This window comes from Leuresthes tenuis, unplaced genomic scaffold (genome assembly GCF_036924035.1).
Source record: "Leuresthes tenuis unplaced genomic scaffold, fLeuTen1.0.hap1 SCAF_27, whole genome shotgun sequence".
Taxonomy (NCBI): Eukaryota; Metazoa; Chordata; class Actinopteri; order Atheriniformes; family Atherinopsidae; genus Leuresthes; species Leuresthes tenuis.
In genome coordinates this window covers 585,120-607,877 of record NW_027325381.1, presented here as the reverse complement: position 1 = coordinate 607,877, position 22,758 = coordinate 585,120, and the positions used below count along the sequence as shown (strand labels likewise).

At 42.4% G+C, this 22,758-nt stretch overlaps 2 non-coding genes across 2 annotated transcripts; both read right to left on the bottom strand.

The window, feature by feature from the left end:
- Positions 1-37: 37 nt before the first annotated feature.
- LOC140285127 (U2 spliceosomal RNA) lies at positions 38-228 on the bottom strand. Its single transcript, XR_011910284.1, has one exon. It is a non-coding gene; the product is annotated as a U2 spliceosomal RNA (small nuclear RNA).
- A 308-nt stretch (positions 229-536) lies between these two features.
- On the bottom strand, positions 537-650 carry LOC140285128 (U5 spliceosomal RNA). Its single transcript, XR_011910285.1, has one exon. It is a non-coding gene; the product is annotated as a U5 spliceosomal RNA (small nuclear RNA).
- Positions 651-22,758: the final 22,108 nt, after the last annotated feature.

Below are 22,758 nucleotides of genomic sequence, written 5' to 3'. Positions count from 1 at the left end.
CATCCTGCACCGCTGTTTGCTTTTTCACTAGAGCAGAGAAGAGCGCACCGTTCCCAGCGGCACTGCAGTACTGGGTCGATGTTTGGAGTGAACGGAGCAAGCTCCTTTTTCAACTCCTATTGCTAAAAATCCATTTAATATGTAGTCCTCGTATAGAGGACATATCAGAAATTAAACTGATAAGAACAGATATTACACTTGATCTGAGCTAAAAGACCGAGAAGCGATAACTGTCCACTGGTTCACGTCCGAGGGCCCTTCCTGGCACAATGCGCACTTGTAGCGGTGTTCTTTTTATGGCCATAGGTGGCCAGAGTGTCACTTTGCACCTCCGCCCACCCGCTGCACTGAGCACTCTTCAGCCCTTTCAAATGGTATAAATTTGCACTCCCGCACGCTCCAGCAAGCACCATTCAAGCAACAACTTTGCACTCCAGCTTCGAACATCGGCACAGTCGCAACAAGTAAGGCGACTCTACTCAGAGAAGTCACTCTGCACAGTAACAAGATTTCTTTTGCACAGACAAAAAGGGCTTCACCCGCAAAGGTAAAGCCTGCCAAAAATAGAAACAACTCATTAGTGCTGCTCTCCACGGAAGTCTTTAGTAAAAGGCGAAAGACTTGTACGTTATGAAGAGAAACCAGAGTACGATTATCCGTCACTGCAGGAGCAGGGCATCAGGCTAGTTGGCATAGCCACCTTCCCCATGGTGAGCTTTGCTTGGTGGAGACGCTTGCTCCCCCCCCTTGCTCCTCGGCTGACCAAGTAGGAACAATCGGGCCCTATTCGATGGCTGCCTTGTCTTTTACTCTGTGCAAAAGACAAGGCAGCAACAAAAACACCATGGGAACACCGTATTGAGGCTTTTTTCTGACCGCTCATTCGGTGTCGCGTTTCTTTCAAGCAATTCTCCCGGTTAGCCCGCACTCGGATTGCTCCCAGAGCCGTGTTAAAGTCTACTTCGTATTCACTCTCTTTTCTCAGCAGACTCTTGGGATTTTATCTATAAAATGAATTCCTTCACTCAAACTATGTTAAAACTGCTTTGTCCTTCATATTTACCATGTCTAGAAAGATTTAAACAAAAAAAACAACGTCGTACATTGCATCTTTTGATCATACATTTTCGGGCATTCGCACCTTTTCTTACCCGCTTTTTTCAAACCAGGGTCGGACTTTCACACCTTTTAATAGCCGAACAACTCCGCTCCCGCTATTGATTGTGTACAGTCGGGTATTTTCACCTTGTCTTACCCGCTTTTTACCAACTATGGTCGGACATTCACACCTTCTTACAGCGGAACCCCTCCGCTCCCTCTTTTGATGGTGTATGTTTGGGCATTCGCACCTTTTCTTACCCGCTTTTTACAAACAATGGTCAGACATTCAAACCTTCTTGTAGCCGAACACATCCACTCCTGTTTTTGATGATGTATGGTTGGTTATTCGCACCTTTTCTTACCCATTTTTCAGTAATTATGGGTGGACATTCACACCTTCTTGCAGCTGAACACCTCCTCTCCCGCTTATGATCATGTGTGGTTTGATATTCGAAAATTTTCTTTCATGTTTTCTAGCAATTATTGATGGACATTCAGACCTTCTTGCAGCTGAACACCTCCGCTCCCGCTTTTGATGGTGTACAGTCAGGGTTTCGAACCTTTCCTTACCCGCTTTTTACAAACTATGGTCGGACATTCAGACCTTCTTGCAGCCAAAAACCTCCGCTCCCTCTTTTGATCATACATTTTCGGGCATTCGCACCTTTTCTTACCCGCTTTTTACAAACCAGGGTCGGACTTTCACACCTTTTAGTAGCCGAACAACTCCACTCCCGCTATTGATTGTGTACAGTCGTGTATTTTCACCTTGTCTTAACCGCTTTTTACCAACTATGGTCAGACATTCACACCGTCTTACAGCGGAACACCTCCGCTCCCTCTTTTGATGGTGTATAGTCGGGCATTCGAACCTTTTCTTACCCGCTTTTCACCATCTATGGTCGGACATTCACACCTTCTTACAGCGGAACACCTCCGCTCCTGCTTTTGATGATGTATGGTTGGGCATTCGAAGCTTTTCTTACCCATTCTTCAGTAATTATGTGTGGACATTAACACCTTCTTGCAGCTGAACACCTCCTCTCCCGCTTATGATCATGTGCGGTTTGATATTCGAAAATTTTCTTTCATGTTTTCTAGCAATTATTGATGGACATTCAGACCTTCTTGCAGCTGAACACCTCCGCTCCCGCTTTTGATGGTGTATAGTCGGGCTTTCGAGCCTTTTCTTCCCCGGTTTTTACAAATTATGTTTGGACATTCAGACCTTCTTGCAGCCGAAGACTTCCGCTCCACCTTTTGGTGTTCTATCACACCTTTTTTTTCAACGCATTTTATAGATTATGGTTGGAAATTCTCAACCACTCTCATCCCAAGACCTCTCCTCCCGCTTTTGTTAATATATTTGAACTTTAGTCGGACATTCACACCTTCTTGCAGCTGAACCACCTCCGCTCCCTGTTTTGATCATGTATGGTCTGGCAATACTACCTTTTCTTACCCGTTTGTGAGTAATTATGGCTGGACATTCACACCTACTTGCAGCCGAACACCACCTCTCTCGCTTTTGATGATGTATGGACCGGCATTCTTACGTTTTCTAACACATTTTTCAGCAATTATGGTCGGAGATTCACACCTACTCACAGCCGAACAACTCCGCTCCCGCATTTGATGGTGTATAGTTGGGCATTCTCATCCATTCTCATTAGCTTTTTGCAAATTATGATCTGACATTCACACCTACTTGCAGTCGAACAGCTCTACTCCCGCTTTTGATTATGTTTGGTTGGATATTCGAACCTGTTCTTAACTGCTTTTTACAATCTTTGGTCGGACGTTCACACATTTTTGCAGCCGAACACCTCCGCTTCCGCTTTTGATGGTATATAATCGGGCATTCGAACCTTTTCTTACCCGCTTTTTAAAAACCATGGTCGGACATTCACACCTTCTTGTAGCCGAACAACTCTGCTCCCGCTATTGATTGTGTACAGTCGGGTATTTTAACCTTTTCTTACCAACTTTTTACCAACTATGGTCGGACATTCACACCGTCTTACAGCGGAACGCCTCCGCTTCCTCTTTTGATGATGTATGGTTGGGCATTTGCACCTTTTCTTACCCATTTTTCAGTAATTATGGGTGGACATTGACACCTTCTTGCAGCTGAACACCTCCTCTTCTGCTTATGATCATGTGCGGTTTGATATTCGAAAATTTTCTTTCATGTTTTCTAGCAATTATTGATGGACATTCAGACCTTCTTGCAGCTGAACACCTTTGCTCCCGCTTTTGATGGTGTATAGTCGGGCTTTCGAGCCTTTTCTTCCCCGGTTTTTACAAATTATGGTTGGACATTCAGACCTTCCTGCAGCCAAAAACCTCCGCTCCCTCTTTTGATCATACATTGTCGGGCATTCGCACCTTTTCTTACCCGCTTTTTACAAACCATGTTCGGACGTTCACACCTTTTAGTAGCCAAACAACTCCACTCCCGCTATTGATTGTGTACAGTCGGGTATTTTAACCTTTTCTTACCCGCTTTTTACCAACTATGGTTGGACATTCACACCTTCTTACAGCGGAACACCTCCGCTCCCTCTTTTTATGGTGTATGTTCGGGCATTCAAACCTTTTCTTACCCGCTTTTTACAAACTATGGTCGGATATTCAAACCTTCTTGTAGCCGAACATATCCACTCCTGCTTTTGATGATGTATGGTTTGACATTCGAAACTACTTGTTGCCCGCTTTTCATTAATTATGGGTGGACATTCACACCTTGTCACAGTCAAACACCTCCGCTCCCTGTTTTGATCATGTATGGTTTGACCTTCGCACCTTCTCTCACCCGCTTTTTACTATGGTCGGCCATTCACAGCTTACTCTCCACCATACTTGTATGGTGGGATATTCACACCCACTTGCATCCGAAGACCTCCGCCCCCACTTTTGTTGATATTTAGTCGGTCATTCGCACCTTACCCGCTTTTGGCAAACTATGGCCTTCTTGCAGCCAAACACCTCTGATCTCACTTTTGATGATGTAAGGTTGGGCATTCAGACCTTGCTTCACCTGCTTTTCAACAAATATAGTCGGACATTCACACCTTATTGCAGCCGAACACTTCCGCTCCACCTTTTAGTGTTCTATCACACCATTTTTTTCACCGCATTTTATAGATTATGGTTGGAAATTCTCAACCACTCTCATCCGAAGACCTCTCCTCCCGCTTTTGTTAATATATTTGAACTTTAGTCGGACATTCACCCCTTCTTGCAGCTGAACCACCTCCGCTCCCTGTTTTGATCATGTATGGTCTGGCATTCTTACCTTTTCCTACCCGTTTGTGAGTAATTATGGCTGGACATTCACACCTAATTGCAGCCGAACACCACCTCTCCCGCTTTTGATTATGTATGGACCGGCATTCTTACCTGTTCTAACACATTTTTCAGCAATTATGGTCAGAGATTCACACCTACTCACAGCTGAACAACTCCGCTCCCGCATTTGATGGTGTATAGTTGGGCATTCTCACCCTTTCTCATCAGCTTTTTGCAAATTATGATCTGACATTCACACCTACTTGCAGTCGAACAGCTCTACTCCCGCTTTTGATTATGTTTGGTTGGATATTCAAACCTTTTAACTGCTTTTTACAAACTTTGGTCGGACGTTCACATCTTCTTGCAGCCGAACACCACAGCTTCCGCTTTTGATGGTATATATTTGGGCATTCGAACCTTTTCTTACCCGCTTTTTACAAACCATGGTCGGACTTTCACACCTTCTTGTAGCCAAATAACTCCACTCCCGCTATTGATTGTGTACAGTCGGGTATTTTAAACTTTTCTTACCCGCTTTTTACCAACTAAGGTCGGACATTCACACCGTCTTACAGCGGAACACCTACGCTCCTGCTTTTGATCATGTATGGTTGGGCATTCGAAGCTTTTCTTACCCATTCTTCAGTAATTATGTGTGGACATTAACACCTTCGTGCAGCTGAACACCTCCTCTCCCGCTTATGATCATGTGCGGTTTGATATTCGAAAATTTTCTTTCATGTTTTCTAGCAATTATTGATGGACATTCAGACCTTCTTGCAGCTGAACACCTCCGCTCCCGCTTTTGATGGTGTATAGTTGGGCTTTCGAGCCTTTTCTTCCCCGGTTTTTACAAATTATGTTTGGACATTCAGACCTTCTTGCAGCCGAAGACTTCCGCTCCACCTTTTGGTGTTCTATCACACCTTTTTTTAAACGCACCCTTTTTTTTACCCATTTTTCAGGAATTATGATTGGACATTCAGACCTTCTTGCAGCTGAACTACGTCCGCTCCCTGTTATGATCATGTGCGGTTTGATATTCGAAAATTCTCCTTCATGTTTTCTAGCAATTATTGATGGACATTCAGACCTTCTTGCAGCCGAACACATCCACTCCTGCTTTTGATGATGCATGGTTGGACATTCACACCTTTTCTTACCAATTTTTCAGTAATTATGGGTGGACATTCACACCTTCTTGCAGCCGAACACTTCCGCTCCACCTTTTAGTGTTCTATGGGGTATTCACACCTTTTTTTCACCGCATTTTATAGATTATGGTTGGAAATTCTCACCCACTCTCATCCGAAGACCTCTCCTCCTGCTTTTGTTAATATATAGTCGGGTATTGGAACCTTTTCTTACCCGCTTTTTACAAATTATGGTCGAACATTCACACCTACTTGCAGCCGAATACTTCCGCTCCACCTTTTAGTGATGTATGGTTGGCATTTGCACCTTTTCTTACTCTCTTTTTATACTGATTGCTGAAGATTAAGTTGTTCTTTCTCAAACTACAACATTTTTTTAATTGTTGAAACTTGATATGAAGTGGATAAATAAGGAGGACAAACAGTTTTAAGTCAGGCTGATAGAAGGAATTAATTTTATAGCAAAATCTGTATTTCGTCATATGTCGAGAGATGCTTATTGCTGAAGAAGTTCTTTCTCATTCTACAAAGTACAAAGTTGTTTATTGTTGAAACTTGATTAGACATGAATAAATATGAAGGACAAAGCAGTCTTAACTTGGTTTGAGTTAAGGAATTCGTTTTATAGGAGAATCCGAATTCGTGCATAACTCGTAAAATAGAGCTTATTTTCGGATTCCTGAAGAATGAGTCTGGTTCTTTCTCATAATACAAAGTTTGTTGTTTATTGTTGAAACTTCATCAGAAGTGAAGAAATAAGGACAAACCGTTTTAAGTCAGTTTGATAGAAGGATTTCCTTTTGTAGCAAAATCTGTATTGCTTCATATCTCCTCGAGAGAAGCTTATTGTTGAAAATTAGTTCTGGTTCTTTTTCATACTACAAAATACAGTGTTGTTTATTGTTGAAACTAAATTAGAAGTAGATAAATATGAAGGACAAAGCAGTGTGAACTTGGTTTGAGAGAAGGAATTAATTTTATTGCAAAATCCGAATTCATGCATAACTCGTCAAATAGATAGTGATGTGTCGTTCGTGAGCGATTCGTTCGATATGAACTAATTTTTTATATGACTCGGGAGTAACGAGTTGTCTCAGTGAGTGATTCGTTCATTTTCATGCAGTACCCTTCCTCACCACTTGGCAGGCGGCAGCTTCATAAGCTCAGTCAGCAGGACAGGAAACGGTATTGATTCGTTCACGACTCAACTCCTCGGGTGACGGGTCCTCGCACAGGAAACAGTATTGATTCGTTCATGACTCAACTCCTCGGCTGACGGGTCCTCGCACAGGAAACAGTATTGATTCATTTACGACTCAACTCCTTGGGTCTTCGTTCATTTGTCACGTTTCAAATTCTACGTTTCATTTGACAGGCTGAAGAGCAGTAGGCACAACAGTTCGTTCACAAACCAGATCATTAATCCCATAGACTATTCTACCATCAACAACTTGGAAACCACAATCGACTCTCTAGATGCAGAAAAAGCATTTGATGGAGTGAACTGGAAATTTTTATTCGCAGCATTAAACAAATTCGGGTTTGGGTCACACTTCATCAACTGGATAAGGATATTATATAGCTCCCCAAATGCAAGTGTCAGGACAAATGATCAAAATTCTCCAAGCTTCAGTCTGCAGAGAGGTACAAGACAGGGTTGCCCACTTTCTCCCTCACTTTTTGCTATTTTCATCAAACCTTTAGCAGCTTCTATCAGACAAGATAGAAATATTAAAGGCATCCAATCCCAAAATATTGAGCATAAAATAAGTCTTTATGCTGATGATGTATTACTTTTCCTTCAGAACTCACAGACGTCTCTCACTCACACGATCACACTCATAAATAAATTCTCAGCACTTTCTGACTACTCTATCACCTGATCTAAGACCACAGTTCTGCCTATTAACTGCAGGGTCCAGAATATACCTGCGATCACTTTACAGTCAGGAAATATTAGATATTTAGGCATAAACATTTCCTCCAGGCTCTCAGAGCTAACAAAGCTAAATTATGTGCAATTATTAAAGAGAGTAGAGGACGATCTCTCTCGTTGGAAGTCCTTACCTATATCACTTATGGGGAGAGTTACAACCATTAAAATGATGATACTACCAAAAGTTAACTATTTGTTCTCAATGATCCCCATAAAACCATCTGCTACTTGGTTTAAGTCACTAGATTCATGCATCTCCAAATTTCTGTGGAAAAACAAACCACCACGTATTAGTTTAAAAACCCTACAGAAGACCAAGGACAGTGGTGGATTAGATTTACCTCATTTTCAGCACTATTCCTTAGCCAATAGGTTACAATATATATCAAAATGGTTTAAACCTAGCCCAATAGATGAACCATGGATAAATATATATATTCTAACCTTTTCTTACCCGCCTTTTACAAACTATGGTCGGACATTCAAACCTTCTTGTAGCCGAACATATCCACTCCTGCTTTTGATGTATGGTTGGGCATTCGAACCTACTTGTTGCCCGCTTTTCATTAATTATGGGTGGACATTCACACCTTGTCGCAGCCAAACACCTCCGCTCCCTGTTTTGATCATGTATGGTTGGACATTTGCACCTTTTCTCACCCGCTTTTTACTATGGTCGGCCATTCACAGCTTCCTCTCCACCATACTTGTATAGTGGGATATTCACACCCACTTGCATCCGAAGACCTCCGCCCCCACTTTTGTTGATATTTAGTCGGTCATTCGCACCTTACCCGCTTTTGGCAAACTATGGCCTTCTTGCAGCCAAACACCTCTGATCTCGCTTTTGATGATGTAAGGTTGGGCATTCAGACCTTGCTTCACCTGCTTTTCACCAAATATAGTCGGACATTCACACCTTCTTGCAGCCGAACACTTCCGCTCCACCTTTTAGTGTTCTATGGGGTATTCACACCTTTTTTTTCACCGCATTTTATAGATTATGGTTGGAAATTCTCACCCACTCTCATCTGAAGACCTCTCCTTCCGCTTTTGTTAATATATAGTCGGGCATTCGAACCTTTTCTTACCCGCTTTTTACAAATTATGGTCGAACAGTCACACCTACTTGCAGCCGAATACTTCCGCTCCACCTTTTAGTGATATATGGTTGGCATTTGCACCTTTTCTTACCCTCTTTTTATACTGATTGCTGAAGATTAAGTTGTTCTTTGTCAAACTACAAAATTTTTTTAATTTTTGAAACTTGATTTGAAGTGGATAAATAAGGAGGACAAACAGTTTTAAGTCAGGCTGATAGAAGGAATTAATTTTATAGCTAAATCTGTATTTCGTCATATGTCGAGAGATGCTTATTGCTGAAGAAGTTCTTTCTCATTCTACAAAGTACAACGTTGTTTATTGTTGAAACTTGATTAGACATGAATAAATATGAAGGACAAAGCAGTCTTAACTTGGTTTGAGTTAAGGAATTCGTTTTATAGGAGAATCCGAATTCGTGCATAACTCGTGAAATAGAGTTTATTTTCGGATTCCTGAAGAATAAGTCTGGTTCTTTCTCATAATACAAAGTTTGTTGTTTATTGTTGAAACTTCATCAGAAGTGAAGAAATAAGGACAAACCGTTTTAAGTCAGTTTGATAGAAGGATTTCATTTTATAGAAAAATCTATATTCCTTCATGTCTCCTCGAGAGAAGCTTATTGTTGAAAATTAGGTCAGGTTCTTTTTTATACTACAAAATACAGTGTTGTTGGCAGGCGGCAGCTTCATAAGCTCAGTCAGCAGGACAGGAAACAGTATTGATTCGTTCATGACTCAACTCCTCGGGTGACGGGTCCTCGCACAGGAAACAGTATTGATTCGTTTACGACTCAACTCCTTGGGTTCATTTGTCACGTTTCAATTTCTACGTTTCATTTGACAGGCTGAAGAGCAGTAGGCACAACAGTCCGTTCACAAACCGGATCATTAATCTCATAGACTATTCTACCATCAACAACTTGGAAACCACAATCGACTCTCTAGATGCAGAAAAGCATTTGCTGGAGTGAACTGGAAATTTTTATTCGCAGCATTAAACAAATTCGGGTTTGGGTCACACTTCATCAACTGGATAAGGATATTATATAGCTCCCCAAATGCAAGTGTCAGGACAAATGATCAAACTTCTCCAAGCTTCAGTCTGCAGAGAGGTACAAGACAGGGTTGCCCACTTTCTCCCTCACTTTTTGCTATTTTCATCAAACCTTTAGCAGCTTCTATCAGACAAGATAGAAATATTAAAGGCATCCAATCCCAAAATATTGAGCATAAAATAAGTCTTTATGCTGATGATGTATTACTTTTCCTTTAGAACTCACAGACGTCTCTCACTCACACGATCACACTCATAAATAAATTCTCAGCACTTTCTGACTACTCTATCAACTGGTCTAAAACCACAGTTCTGCCCATTAACTGTAGGGTCCAGAATATACCTGCGATCACTTTACAGTCAAGAAATATTAGATATTTAGGCATAAACATTTCCGCCAGGCTCTCAGAGCTAACAAAGCTATATTATGTGCAATTATTAAAGAGAGTAGAGGACGATCTCTCTCGTTGGAAGTCCTTACCTATATCACTTATGGGGAGAGTTACAACCATTAAAATGATGATACTACCAAAAGTTAACTATTTGTTCTCAATGATCCCCATAAAACCATCTGCTTCATGGTTTAAGTCACTAGATTCATGCATCTCCAAATTTCTGTGGAAAAACAAACCATCACGTATTAGTTTAAAAACCCTACAGAAGACCAAGGACAGTGGTGGATTAGATTTACCTCATTTTCAGCACTATTCCTTAGCCAATAGGTTACAATATATATCAAAATGGTTTAAACCTAGCCCAATAGATGAACCATGGATAAATATAGAACAAGCATTGTGTGATAATCTGGAATCTCTGACCTGCCACTTATTAGTCAAAACGTAAAAAATCACAAAAGTTTCAAAAGCATTAACATCAACACCTCTCTGGCAGCCTGGTGGGAATTTTTTAAAATAACAAAGTCCTCACTTGTCCCGTGTAAGCTTACACCCATCTGGAACAATCCTGACATACTGCAAAACAAAAAAATGCTAAACTTTACTCTGTGGAACATCAAAGGAATCAAACATCTGGAACATATAATCCAAAATGGAAATTTTATTTCATTTGATGAGCTCATATCACAACATGAGATAGGCAGCAATAAATTCCTAGAATATCAACAACTTAAGTCTATAATAACAAAGAAATATATCCTCCACCAACCAGACTTACAACTCCCGACTAGGGTAGCAGAATTTCTAAGCATCTGCACCCCAAAACTACTATCAAACATATATAAATTATTGTCTAACATAGATGACACAATGTCTCTTCCATCCTCAAAATGGGAGGCAGATTTATCCATCAGTTCTAGTCATAGCTTCTGGCCGCAAATATGTTTGAACACCTTCAGAATGACTCGAAATCCTAATTTACAGCTCATTCAATACAAAATCCTTCATAGAACACACTATACAGGACAAAGGATGTTCAGGATGGGTCTAACACAGTCAAACATCTGCTCACATTGCACAGATAACACACCTGATGATTATGCACACGCTTTGTGGTTCCGTGCTCCTGTCCAGAAGTTCTGTCTTGAAGTCTGTGAGGACCTATCAACATGGCTAAAGTGTAGCATCCCTGCATGCCCCACACTGTGCATACTGGGTGACTTAGACAACATCAACATGGAAATGAACTCAGCACACATGGTTCTCACAGTGTTATGTATCGCAAAGAAAACTATTCTCATGAACTGGAAAGCGAAGAACAATCTGTGTATTAACCAGTTTAGAAATTTTCTTTTAGATTATATTAGCATGGAAACAATGTCTGCCTCCTCAAAACATCAATTGGCTGAATTTCATTCTCTCTGGTCCCCTCTGATTAGCTTTATCACATAGTGGTGGTGGTGGGTTGCTGTCCCGTCGCTCTGGGCGGTTGGGTGTGTGCTGGGGGGGGCTGTGTGGCTTCGGGCTTGGAGGGCAGTTTTGGGGGCTTGCGAGTGGTGCTGTCTTGCGGTGTGGGGCGGGGTCCCTTAGGGGCCTTGGGGTGGTGGCTGCTGGCTCTATGCCGGTTGGCCGGGCCGCTCTGGCGTGGGTGGTGGTGCTGGGCCTGGGACCTGGTGGCTGGGCGCTGCCTTGCGCCCGGAGGGGGTCCCTGCCTGTGCCTGGGGGGGCTGGGTAGCCCTGGACGCGCCACAGTATGGGTGGGTTGGTGCAGGTCCTGGTGCCGGGCTTGTTGCTCTGGGACCTCCAAGGTGTCCGCAGATGGTTGTTTTTTTTTCAGGGTGTTGGGGCGTGCGGTGGGGGGGGGGGGGGGCTTTTCCCCTGTTAGGGGGGGGCCTGGGTGATGGTGGGTCTGAGGCCCGGGCTGCTGCGACTGGTGTGACCGGGTGGTTTGTTTGTTTGCTTTTTGTTGTTGTTTGTTTGTTTTTGGTAGAGGTCCTCCGGGGTGGGGTTGGGTTGAGTGGGGTGGGGCGGGATGGGTACCTTCTGGGGGTACAGTAGCTCCCGGAATATGGTCGCTGCAGGCCCCGAATCTGGTGGACATCAGGCCCTCCTGCCCTGTGTTGGCTCCCAGGTAGCGGGGATGCCTATTGCAGCCAGTCCCTGGCTGCCCTCTCTGGGGGAGAGAAGCTCCCCCGGTGTATATCCCCATACCCCTCTCCCTTCTGGCTCCTGTACACAGCACACACTCACACATGAAGGGTTTTGGGGGCGTGTGTGTTCGGTGGGGTGTAGTGGATGGGGCCACGTAGGTGGTCCCCTTTGGTTGCACTCTGCTGTTCCCCGCCCCTGTTTTAATTACACCTTAGACATTACTACTTATCAAACACACTCACAAACACACATTAGGTCTTGGGGGGTGGTTACACTGAGTGGCATCTGGTGGGCGGGTCTCTTTGGGTATGTAGGCTGCCCAGAGGGCCGCGCTCCCAGTTTGGCTGCCCCTCAATTTTAATTGCTCACTATTAGAAAATATTGAAGAGCCAGAAGGGTGAGTGGAGGGGTCTTCTTCGCACACCCCTGCTTCCTGGTTGCTGCTCGGGGCGGGAGGGGCCAGGAGGATTAATTAATTGTTCTGCTGGTTCGGGGTCTGTGGTGGCTGGGGGGCTGCTGGCCCCCTGGTGTGCCCGCTGCACTACACCCCAGCGGAGTCGAGGGAGGGAGGACGTGTGGATGTGTGGATGTATGGGACGTGAAAGTGTGTGTGGTAATGATTGGGCCTGGATCTGGGACTTGCTGTCGCCTGGCCTGCCTGTGCTTCTACTGCCATCCCGATGGGGGGGCAGCGTTGCCTCTCCCCGCTGCTCGCGACTTCACCCATCTGTGGGCACGTCTTGACTCCCAGGGCACTTGGCCAGGGGCGCTGGGGCAAGCGCTGACCCACTGTGTGGCTGTCTGGGGTGCTTGGCCCTCCTGGGTATTGGGTGGGGCCTCTGCCGGGGGGTTTGGGGGCGCTCGGGCTCCTGGGGCCTGGGTCCAGTGCACAGCCCATGTCTGGGCGGCTGGGGCCTGGCGGGGTCGGTGGGCTGTTGCCCCTGGCTCCCGGAGGGCCTCTGCCCTATGCTTATGGGGGCTCTTTCCGGGGGATTCCTCTGCAGTCCTCTGGGTGAATGCGTGGTTGCCCCTGCGGTGGGCTTCCTGGGTTCTGTGCCCTGTGGGGGCTGCTGGTGGCCTGGGTCTTGTGGCCCTCTCTGCCTGCTTCTGATTGCTTGGGGGGGCTGTGGATTGTGGCCCTGTACGCTTATACACTCATAACTAAGCACGGTTATCATGTAGGTCCTGTGCCATGGGTGTTGCATGTTCTCGCACACACACACACACACACATTCATTAGTCCAGTAGCATGGTCGCTAAGCAGTTGATGTATTATCATGTCGTCTCAGGTCATCTATATCCACAGCTGTGTTGTATGCGATTGCCGCTTCTTGTGCTTGTTTTTGTTTCTTTGTGTGTTTGTTTTTTCTCTGCTTGTCTGCTTTCAGGTGCTTCTGGTGGCGCTAAGGCTGGATTCCCCTCAGAGGCCATGGATTGTTGTCTGTTTTGTTTTTTACAGGTGTAGCAGCTGGTTGTCTGGTTTTTGTTTCTATTTTTGTTCTGTTTCCTCTTCTTTCCTCTTCTTCTTCTTTCCTTGTCCCCCGGTCCGGTTCAGTTCTATTACATGTCATATATTGTAAACAGAAATAAATAAATGGGCATCAAGGGGAGCTTTACATTTATAAAACTTCCCTTGGCAAAGCAAATCTGTTTGGCATCAAAGGTATTCAGACTACAATTCTGCTGCCATAATGCTGAACAGGACAAGGGAAAAAAAAAAAAGTAAAGAAGACAGTTCTGCCGAAAGCCAGGGACTAGACCTGTTCTAAGTTCTATACTTTTTAAAAGGGGCATGTTTATCAACTATAGAATTAGAAGATTTACAAAAATGGTCAAGTGCTAGATCTTCATCTGGGATTTTAACAGTGTCATGAACTATTCAACAGATCAGTTAAAAAAAAGCCTGCTCATGGAGATGTTTCAGGATCTGGATACCAAGCGTGGACCTAATGTTTTCATTTTTTGCAATTCTGATACAGGCTATTGAGCAGTGATAACTAACACCAAGTTCGGATACTGCGGATTTTCTACCTTTGATTTGTTAAGATTGAGCCAATCAGGGACAACCTTGAAGGATCTCTTAAGTTTGGTTTAGTAGGATCAGTAATTACCTGAGAAAGGTTGATATTGGTACACACCTTTTTTAAATGATCAGAGGCAGAGTTCAACTTGTTTAAATTAAAATTGCCACACAGAGATTGGGTTTAGGCCACATGCACACAGAATGCCCTCAACAAATAAAAGAAATATTAAACATTTACACATGGATTTTTGAATACATGTAGAGGAATGATACTTTGAAATGTGCTCATTGCGGAGTTATGCTCAGTTGCGTAATGAAGGTTGAACTATTCTGGGAAAGAGGTTCTATTCCCAGCATCATGATGGACACTCCTGATATAGAAGGTTTCGCTAACGCATTGGAATTGTTTTACTATTTTCATATGCATGTGCAATGAAGAATTGCTTGTTGCTGATAAATGCAAAGAAGAACAGCTTACACATAGATGCTCACATATAGGCTGCTGAATGCAACGAAGACCTGCTTATCCAGTAAAGTTCAATGTCAATGTGTAATATTCAATTAGGATTTGTAAAACAGTGAAGTTAAACAATGAATGGGTCCATAGTCGGTATGAGAAGACTATAGGAATATTTACCTGGGTGTACGTTCAAACAGAGATGAAAAAATTGCGATAAATAATTGTTTGTTTGTTTGTTAGTATGTATATGAATGTTATGTGTATAAACTGTGTTGAGTTATAGTTACTCAGTAGTGTCTCAGTGAAACAACCGACGGGGGAAGCCTTGCGGTGACAACAAAAGCAGTGTTTTACTGATCAGTCAAGTTGCTCCAGTGTACTCCATACAAACTGGTTGGCTACTGAAGGGATAGAAATTGAAGAATGCCTTTCTGAAGAGCTGTTTACCACAGATGAGCAGCTTTGCGACCAAGCACATTGTAGATCGCTTTACTGCCAAAATGATCTAATTTAATGGATTGGTTTAGACATGCATAACAGCATTTTAAGAACAAAGAGAGAAACAAAAAGGGACAACGCTTCATGGTGGAAGGTGATGTATAAATAACTGTGTATATGATGAAGGAGAGACCATTTGAGCAGCACAGCCATTTCGCAGCACAGGGACAGCAGTCCAAGTTAAAGGATCTCCCACGTGGTATCACCTGTCACACTGTCTCAAGGCATCAAAAGAAGAAAAAATCACCAAACTCAAGGACAAAGAGACGAAGACTCCGGTGAACGAAGAGAGAGGACTGACAAACCATAAATACAAAAGGATGCTCGATATCAAGATCCAGAAGAAGAGGCTAACAATGCCACGAACACTTACGATGCTGGGAATGATGCCAGCAATGAACAGAGAAGAAGATTCAGTGTCATCAATCTGCAACACGTGCCTCTAATGACGGGGTGAATATAGAATCCTCAACAATTACAACGTCTCTGGGAACTGTGACAACAACAAGGTTTAAACCATTTTGATATATATTGTAACCTATTGGCTAACGAATAGTGCTGAAAATGAGGTAAATCTAATCCACCACTGTCCTTGGTCTTCTATAGGGTTTTTAAACTAATACGTGGTGGTTTGTTTTTCCACAGAAATTTGGAGATGCATGAATCTAGTGACTTAAACCAAGTAGCAGATGGTTTTATGGGGATCATTGAGAACAAATAGTTAACTTTTGGTAGTATCATCATTTTAATGGTTGTAACTCTCCCCATAAGTGATATAGGTGAGGACTTCCAACGAGAGAGATCGTCCTCTACTCTCTTTAATAATTGCACATAATTTAGCTTTGTTAGCTCTGAGAGCCTGGAGGAAATGTTTATGCCTAAATATCTAATATTTCCTGACTGTAAAGTGATCACAGGTATATTCTGGACCCTGCAGTTAATGGGCAGAACTTTGGTCTTAGACCAGTTGATAGAGTAGTCAGAAAGTGCTGAGAATTTATTTATGAGTGTGATCGTGTGAGTGAGAGACGTCTGTGAGTTCTGAAGGAAAAGGCTCCCGGAGGGCCTCTGCCCTATGCTTATGGGGGCTCTTTCCGGGGGATTCCTCTGCAGTCTTCTGGGTGAATGCATGGTTGCCCCTGCGGTGGGCTTCCTGGGTTCTGTGCTCTGTGGGGGCTGCTGGTGGCCTGGGTCTTGTGGCCCTCTCTGCCTGCTTCTGATTGCTTGGGGGGGCTGTGGATTGTGGCCCTGTACGCTTATACACTCATAACTAAGCACGGTTATCATGTAGGTCCTGTGCCATGGGTGTTGCATGTTCTCGCACACACACACACACATTCATTAGTCCAGTAGCATGGTCGCTAAGCAGTTGATGTATTATCATGTCGTCTCAGGTCATCTATATCCACAGCTGTGTTGTATGCGATTGCCGCTTCTTGTGCTTGTTTTTGTTTCTTTGTGTGTTTGTTTTTTCTCTGCTTGTCTGCTTTCAGGTGCTCCTGGTGGCGCTAAGGCTGGAATCCCCTCAGAGGCCATGGATTGTTGTCTGTTTTGTTTTTTACAGGTGTAGCAGCTGGTTGTCTGGTTTTTGTTTCTATTTTTGTTCTCTTTCCTCTTCTTTCCTCTTCTTCTTTCCTTGTCCCCCGGTCCGGTTCAGTTCTATTACATGTCATATATTGTAAACAGAAATAAATAAATGGGCATCAAGGGGAGCTTTACCTTTATAAAACTTCCCTTGGCAAAGCAAATCTGTTTGGCATCAAAGGTATTCAGACTACAATTCTGCTGCCATAATGCTGAACAGGACAAGGGGAAAAAAAAAAAAAGTAAAGAAGACAGTTCTGCCGAAAGCCAGGGACTAGACCTGTTCTAAGTTCTATACTTTTTAAAAGGGGCGTGTTTATCAACTATAGAATTAGAAGATTTACAAAAATGGTCAAGTGCTAGATCTTCATCTGGGATTTTAACAGTGTCATGAACTATTCAACAGATCAGTTAAAAAAAAGCCTGCTCATGGAGATGTTTCAGGATCTGGATACCAACCGTGGACCTAATGTTTTCATTTTTGCAATTCTGATACAAGCTATTGAGCAGTGATAACTAACACCAAGTTCAGATACTGCGGATTTTCTACCTTTGATGTGTTAAGATTGAGCCAATCAGGGACAACCTTGAAGGATCTCTTAAGTTTGGTTTAGTAGGATCAGTAATTACCTGAGAAAGGTTGATATTGGTACACACCTTTTTTAAATGATCAGAGGCAGAGTTCAACTTGTTTAAATTAAAATTGCCACACAGAGATTGGGTTTAGGCCACATGCACACAGAATGACCTCAACAAATATAAGAAATATTAAACATTTACACATGGATTTTTGAATACATGTAGAGGAATGATACTTTGAAATGTGCTCATTGCGGAGTTATGCTCAGTTGAGTAATGAAGGTTGAACTATTCTGGGAAAGAGGTTCTATTCCCAGCATCATGATGGACACTCCTGATATAGAAGGTTTCGCTAACGCATTGGAATTGTTTTACTATTTTCATATGCATGTGCAATGAAGAATTGCTTGTTGCTGATAAATGCAAAGAAGAACAGCTTACACATAGATGCTCACATATAGGCTGCTGAATGCAATGAAGACCTGCTTATCCAGTAAAGTTCAATGTCAATGTGTAATATTCAATTAGGATTTGCAAAACAGTGAAGTTAAACAATGAATGGGTCCATAGTCAGTATGAGAAGACTACAGGAATATCTACCTGGGTGTACGTTCAAACAGAGATGAAAAAATTGCGATAAATAATTGTTTGTTTGTTAGTATGTATATGAATGTTATGTGTATAAACTGTGTTGGGTTATAGTTACTCAGTAGTGTCTCAGTGAAACAACCGACGGGGGAAGCCTTGCGGTGACAACAAAAGCAGTGTTTTACTGATCAGTCAAGTTTTCCAGTGTACTCCATACAAACTGGTTGGCTACTGAAGGGATAGAAAATGGGGAATACTTGTTTTAAAGCAAACAAGGAATTAGATGGGAAAAATACATGTTTTAACGGGACCCAGACAATATTAAATACTCAGACAGATGGGAGAAGAAGTGTAGTTTTGTAGGAAATCACAAAATTATTACATAAAATTAGTGAAATCAATTGAAGAATTTCTTTCTGAAGAGCTGTTTACCACAGATGAGCAGCTTTGCGACCAAGCACATTGTAGATCGCTTTACTGCCAAAATGATCTAATTTAATGGATTGGTTTAGACATGCATAACAGCATTTTAAGAACAAAGAGAGAAACAAAAAGGGACAACGCTTCATGGTGGAAGGTGATGTATAAATAACTGTGTATATGATGAAGGAGAGACCATTTGAGCAGCACAGCCATTTCGCAGCACAGGGACAGCAGTCCAAGTTAAAGGATCTCCCACGTGGTATCACCTGTCACACTGTCTCAAGGCATCAAAAGAAGAAAAAATCACCAAACTCAAGGACAAAGAGACGAAGACTCCGGTGAACGAAGAGAGAGGACTGACAAACCAGAAATACAAAAGGATGCTCGATATCAAGATCCAGAAGAAGAGGCTAACAATGCCACGAACACTTACGATGCTGGGAATGATGCCAGCAATGAACAGAGAAGAAGATTCAGTGTCATCAATCTGCAACACGTGCCTCTAATGAGGGGGTGAATATAGAATCCTCAACAATTACAACGTCTCTGGGAACTGTGACAACAACAAGGTTTAAACCATTTTGATATATATTGTAACCTATTGGCTAAGGAATAGTGCTGAAAATGAGGTAAATCTAATCCACCACTGTCCTTGGTCTTCTATAGGGTTTTTAAACTAATACGTGGTGGTTTGTTTTTCCACAGAAATTTGGAGATGCATGAATCTAGTGACTTAAACCAAGTAGCAGATGGTTTATGGGGATCATTGAGAACAAATAGTTAACTTTTGGTAGTATCATCATTTTAATGGTTGTAACTCTCCCCATAAGTGATATAGGTGAGGACTTCCAACGAGAGAGATCGTCCTCTACTCTCTTTAATAATTGCACATAATTTAGCTTTGTTAGCTCTGAGAGCCTGGAGGAAATGTTTATGCCTAAATATCTAATATTTCCTGACTGTAAAGTGATCACAGGTATATTCTGGACCCTGCAGTTAATGGGCAGAACTTTGGTCTTAGACCAGTTGATAGAGTAGTCAGAAAGTGCTGAGAATGTATTTATGAGTGTGATCGTGTGAGTGAGAGACGTCTGTGAGTTCTGAAGGAAAAGGCTCCTGGAGGGCCTCTGCCCTATGCTTATGGGGGCTCTTTCCGGGGGATTCCTCTGCAGTCTTCTGGGTGAATGCGTGGTTGCCCCTGCGGTGGGCTTCCTGGGTTCTGTGCTCTGTGGGGGCTGCTGGTGGCCTGGGTCTTGTGGCCCTCTCTGCCTGCTTCTGATTGCTTTTGGGGGCAGTGGATTGTGGCCCTGTACGCTTATACACTCATAACTAAGCACAGTTATCATGTAGGTCCTGTGCCATGGGTGTTGCATGTTCTCGCATACACACACACACATTCATTAGTCCAGTAGCATGGTCGCTAAGCAGTTGATGTATTATCATGTCGTCTCAGGTCATCTATATCCACAGCTGTGTTGTATGCGATTGCCGCTTCTTGTGCTTGTTTTTGTTTCTTTGTGTGTTTGTTTTTTCTCTGCTTGTCTGCTTTCAGGTGCTCCTGGTGGCGCTAAGGCTGGAATCCCCTCAGAGGCCATGGATTGTTGTCTGTTTTGTTTTTTACAGGTGTAGCAGCTGGTTGTCTGGTTTTTGTTTCTATTTTTGTTCTCTTTCCTCTTCTTTCCTCTTCTTCTTTCCTTGTCCCCCGGTCCGGTTCAGTTCTATTACATGTCATATATTGTAAACAGAAATAAATAAATGGGCATCAAGGGGAGCTTTACATTTATAAAACTTCCCTTGGCAAAGCAAATCTGTTTGGCATCAAAGGTATTCAGACTACAATTCTGCTGCCATAATGCTGAACAGGACAAGGGGAAAAAAAAAAAAAGTAAAGAAGACAGTTCTGCCGAAAGCCAGGGACTAGACCTGTTCTAAGTTCTATACTTTTTAAAAGGGGCGTGTTTATCAACTATAGAATTAGAAGATTTACAAAAATGGTTAAGTGCTAGATCTTCATCTGGGATTTTAACAGTGTCATGAACTATTCAACAGATCAGTTAAAAAAAAGCCTGCTCATGGAGATGTTTCAGGATCTGGATACCAACCGTGGACCTAATGTTTTCATTTTTGCAATTCTGATACAAGCTATTGAGCAGTGATAACTAACACCAAGTTCAGATACTGCGGATTTTCTACCTTTGATTTGTTAAGATTGAGCCAATCAGGGACAACCTTGAAGGATCTCTTAAGTTTGGTTTAGTAGGATCAGTAATTACCTGAGAAAGGTTGATATTGGTACACACCTTTTTTAAATGATCAGAGGCAGAGTTCAACTTGTTTAAATTAAAATTGCCACACAGAGATTGGGTTTAGGCCACATGCACACAGAATGACCTCAACAAATATAAGAAATATTAAACATTTACACATGGATTTTTGAATACATGTAGAGGAATGATACTTTGAAATGTGCTCATTGTGGAGTTATGCTCAGTTGAGTAATGAAGGTTGAACTATTCTGGGAAAGAGGTTCTATTCCCAGCATCATGATGGACACTCCTGATATAGAAGGTTTCGCTAACGCATTGGAATTGTTTTACTATTTTCATATGCATGTGCAATGAAGAATTGCTTGTTGCTGATAAATGCAAAGAAGAACAGCTTACACATAGATGCTCACATATAGGCTGCTGAATGCAATGAAGACCTGCTTATCCAGTAAAGTTCAATGTCAATGTGTAATATTCAATTAGGATTTGCAAAACAGTGAAGTTAAACAATGAATGGGTCCATAGTCGGTATGAGAAGACTACAGGAATATTTACCTGGGTGTACGTTCAAACAGAGATGAAAAAATTGGGATAAATAATTGTTTGTTTGTTAGTATGTATATGAATGTTATGTGTATAAACTGTGTTGGGTTATAGTTACTCAGTGGTGTCTCAGTGAAACAACCGACGGGGGAGGCCTTGCGGTGACAACAAAAGCAGTGTTTTACTGATCAGTCAAGTTTTCCAGTGTACTCCATACAAACTGGTTGGCTACTGAAGGGATAGAAAATGGGGAATACTTGTTTTAAAGCAAACAAGGAATTAGATGGGACAAATACATGTTTTAAGGGGACCCAGTCAATATTAAATACTCAGACAGATGGTAGAAGAAGTGTAGTTTTGTAGGAAATCACAAAATTATTACATAAAATTAGTGAAATCAATTGAAGAATGCCTTTCTGAAGAGCTGTTTACCACAGATGAGCAGCTTTGCGACCAAGCACATTGTAGATCGCTTTACTGCCAAAATGATCTAATTTAATGGATTGGTTTAGACATGCATAACAGCATTTTAAGAACAAAGAGAGAAACAAAAAGGGACAACGCTTCATGGTGGAAGGTGATGTATAAATAACTGTGTATATGATGAAGGAGAGACCATTTGAGCAGCACAGCCATTTCGCAGCACAGGGACAGCAGTCCAAGTTAAAGGATCTCCCACGTGGTATCACCTGTCACACTGTCTCAAGGCATCAAAAGAAGAAAAAATCACCAAACTCAAGGACAAAGAGACGAAGACTCCGGTGAACGAAGAGAGAGGACTGACAAACCAGAAATACAAAAGGATGCTCGATATCAAGATCCAGAAGAAGAGGCTAACAATGCCACGAACACTTACGATGCTGGGAATGATGCCAGCAATGAACAGAGAAGAAGATTCAGTGTCATCAATCTGCAACACGTGCCTCTAATGAGGGGGTGAATATAGAATCCTCAACAATTACAACGTCTCTGGGAACTGTGACAACAACAAGGTTTAAACCATTTTGATATATATTGTAACCTATTGGCTAACGAATAGTGCTGAAAATTAGGTAAATCTAATCCACCACTGTCCTTGGTCTTCTATAGAGTTTTTAAACTAATACGTGTTGGTTTGTTTTTCCACAGAAATTTGGAGATGCATGAATCTAGTGACTTAAACCAAGTAGCAGATGGTTTTATGGGGATCATTGAGAACAAATAGTTAACTTTTGGTAGTATCATCATTTTAATGGTTGTAACTCTCCCCATAAGTGATATAGGTGAGGACTTCCAACGAGAGAGATCGTCCTCTACTCTCTTTAATAATTGCACATAATTTAGCTTTGTTAGCTCTGAGAGCCTGGAGGAAATGTTTATGCCTAAATATCTAATATTTCCTGACTGTAAAGTGATCACAGGTATATTCTGGACCCTGCAGTTAATGGGCAGAACTTTGGTCTTAGACCAGTTGATAGAGTAGTCAGAAAGTGCTGAGAATTTATTTATGAGTGTGATCGTGTGAGTGAGAGACGTCTGTGAGTTCTGAAGGAAAAGGCTCCCGGAGGGCCTCTGCCCTATGCTTATGGGGGCTCTTTCCGGGGGATTCCTCTGCAGTCTTCTGGG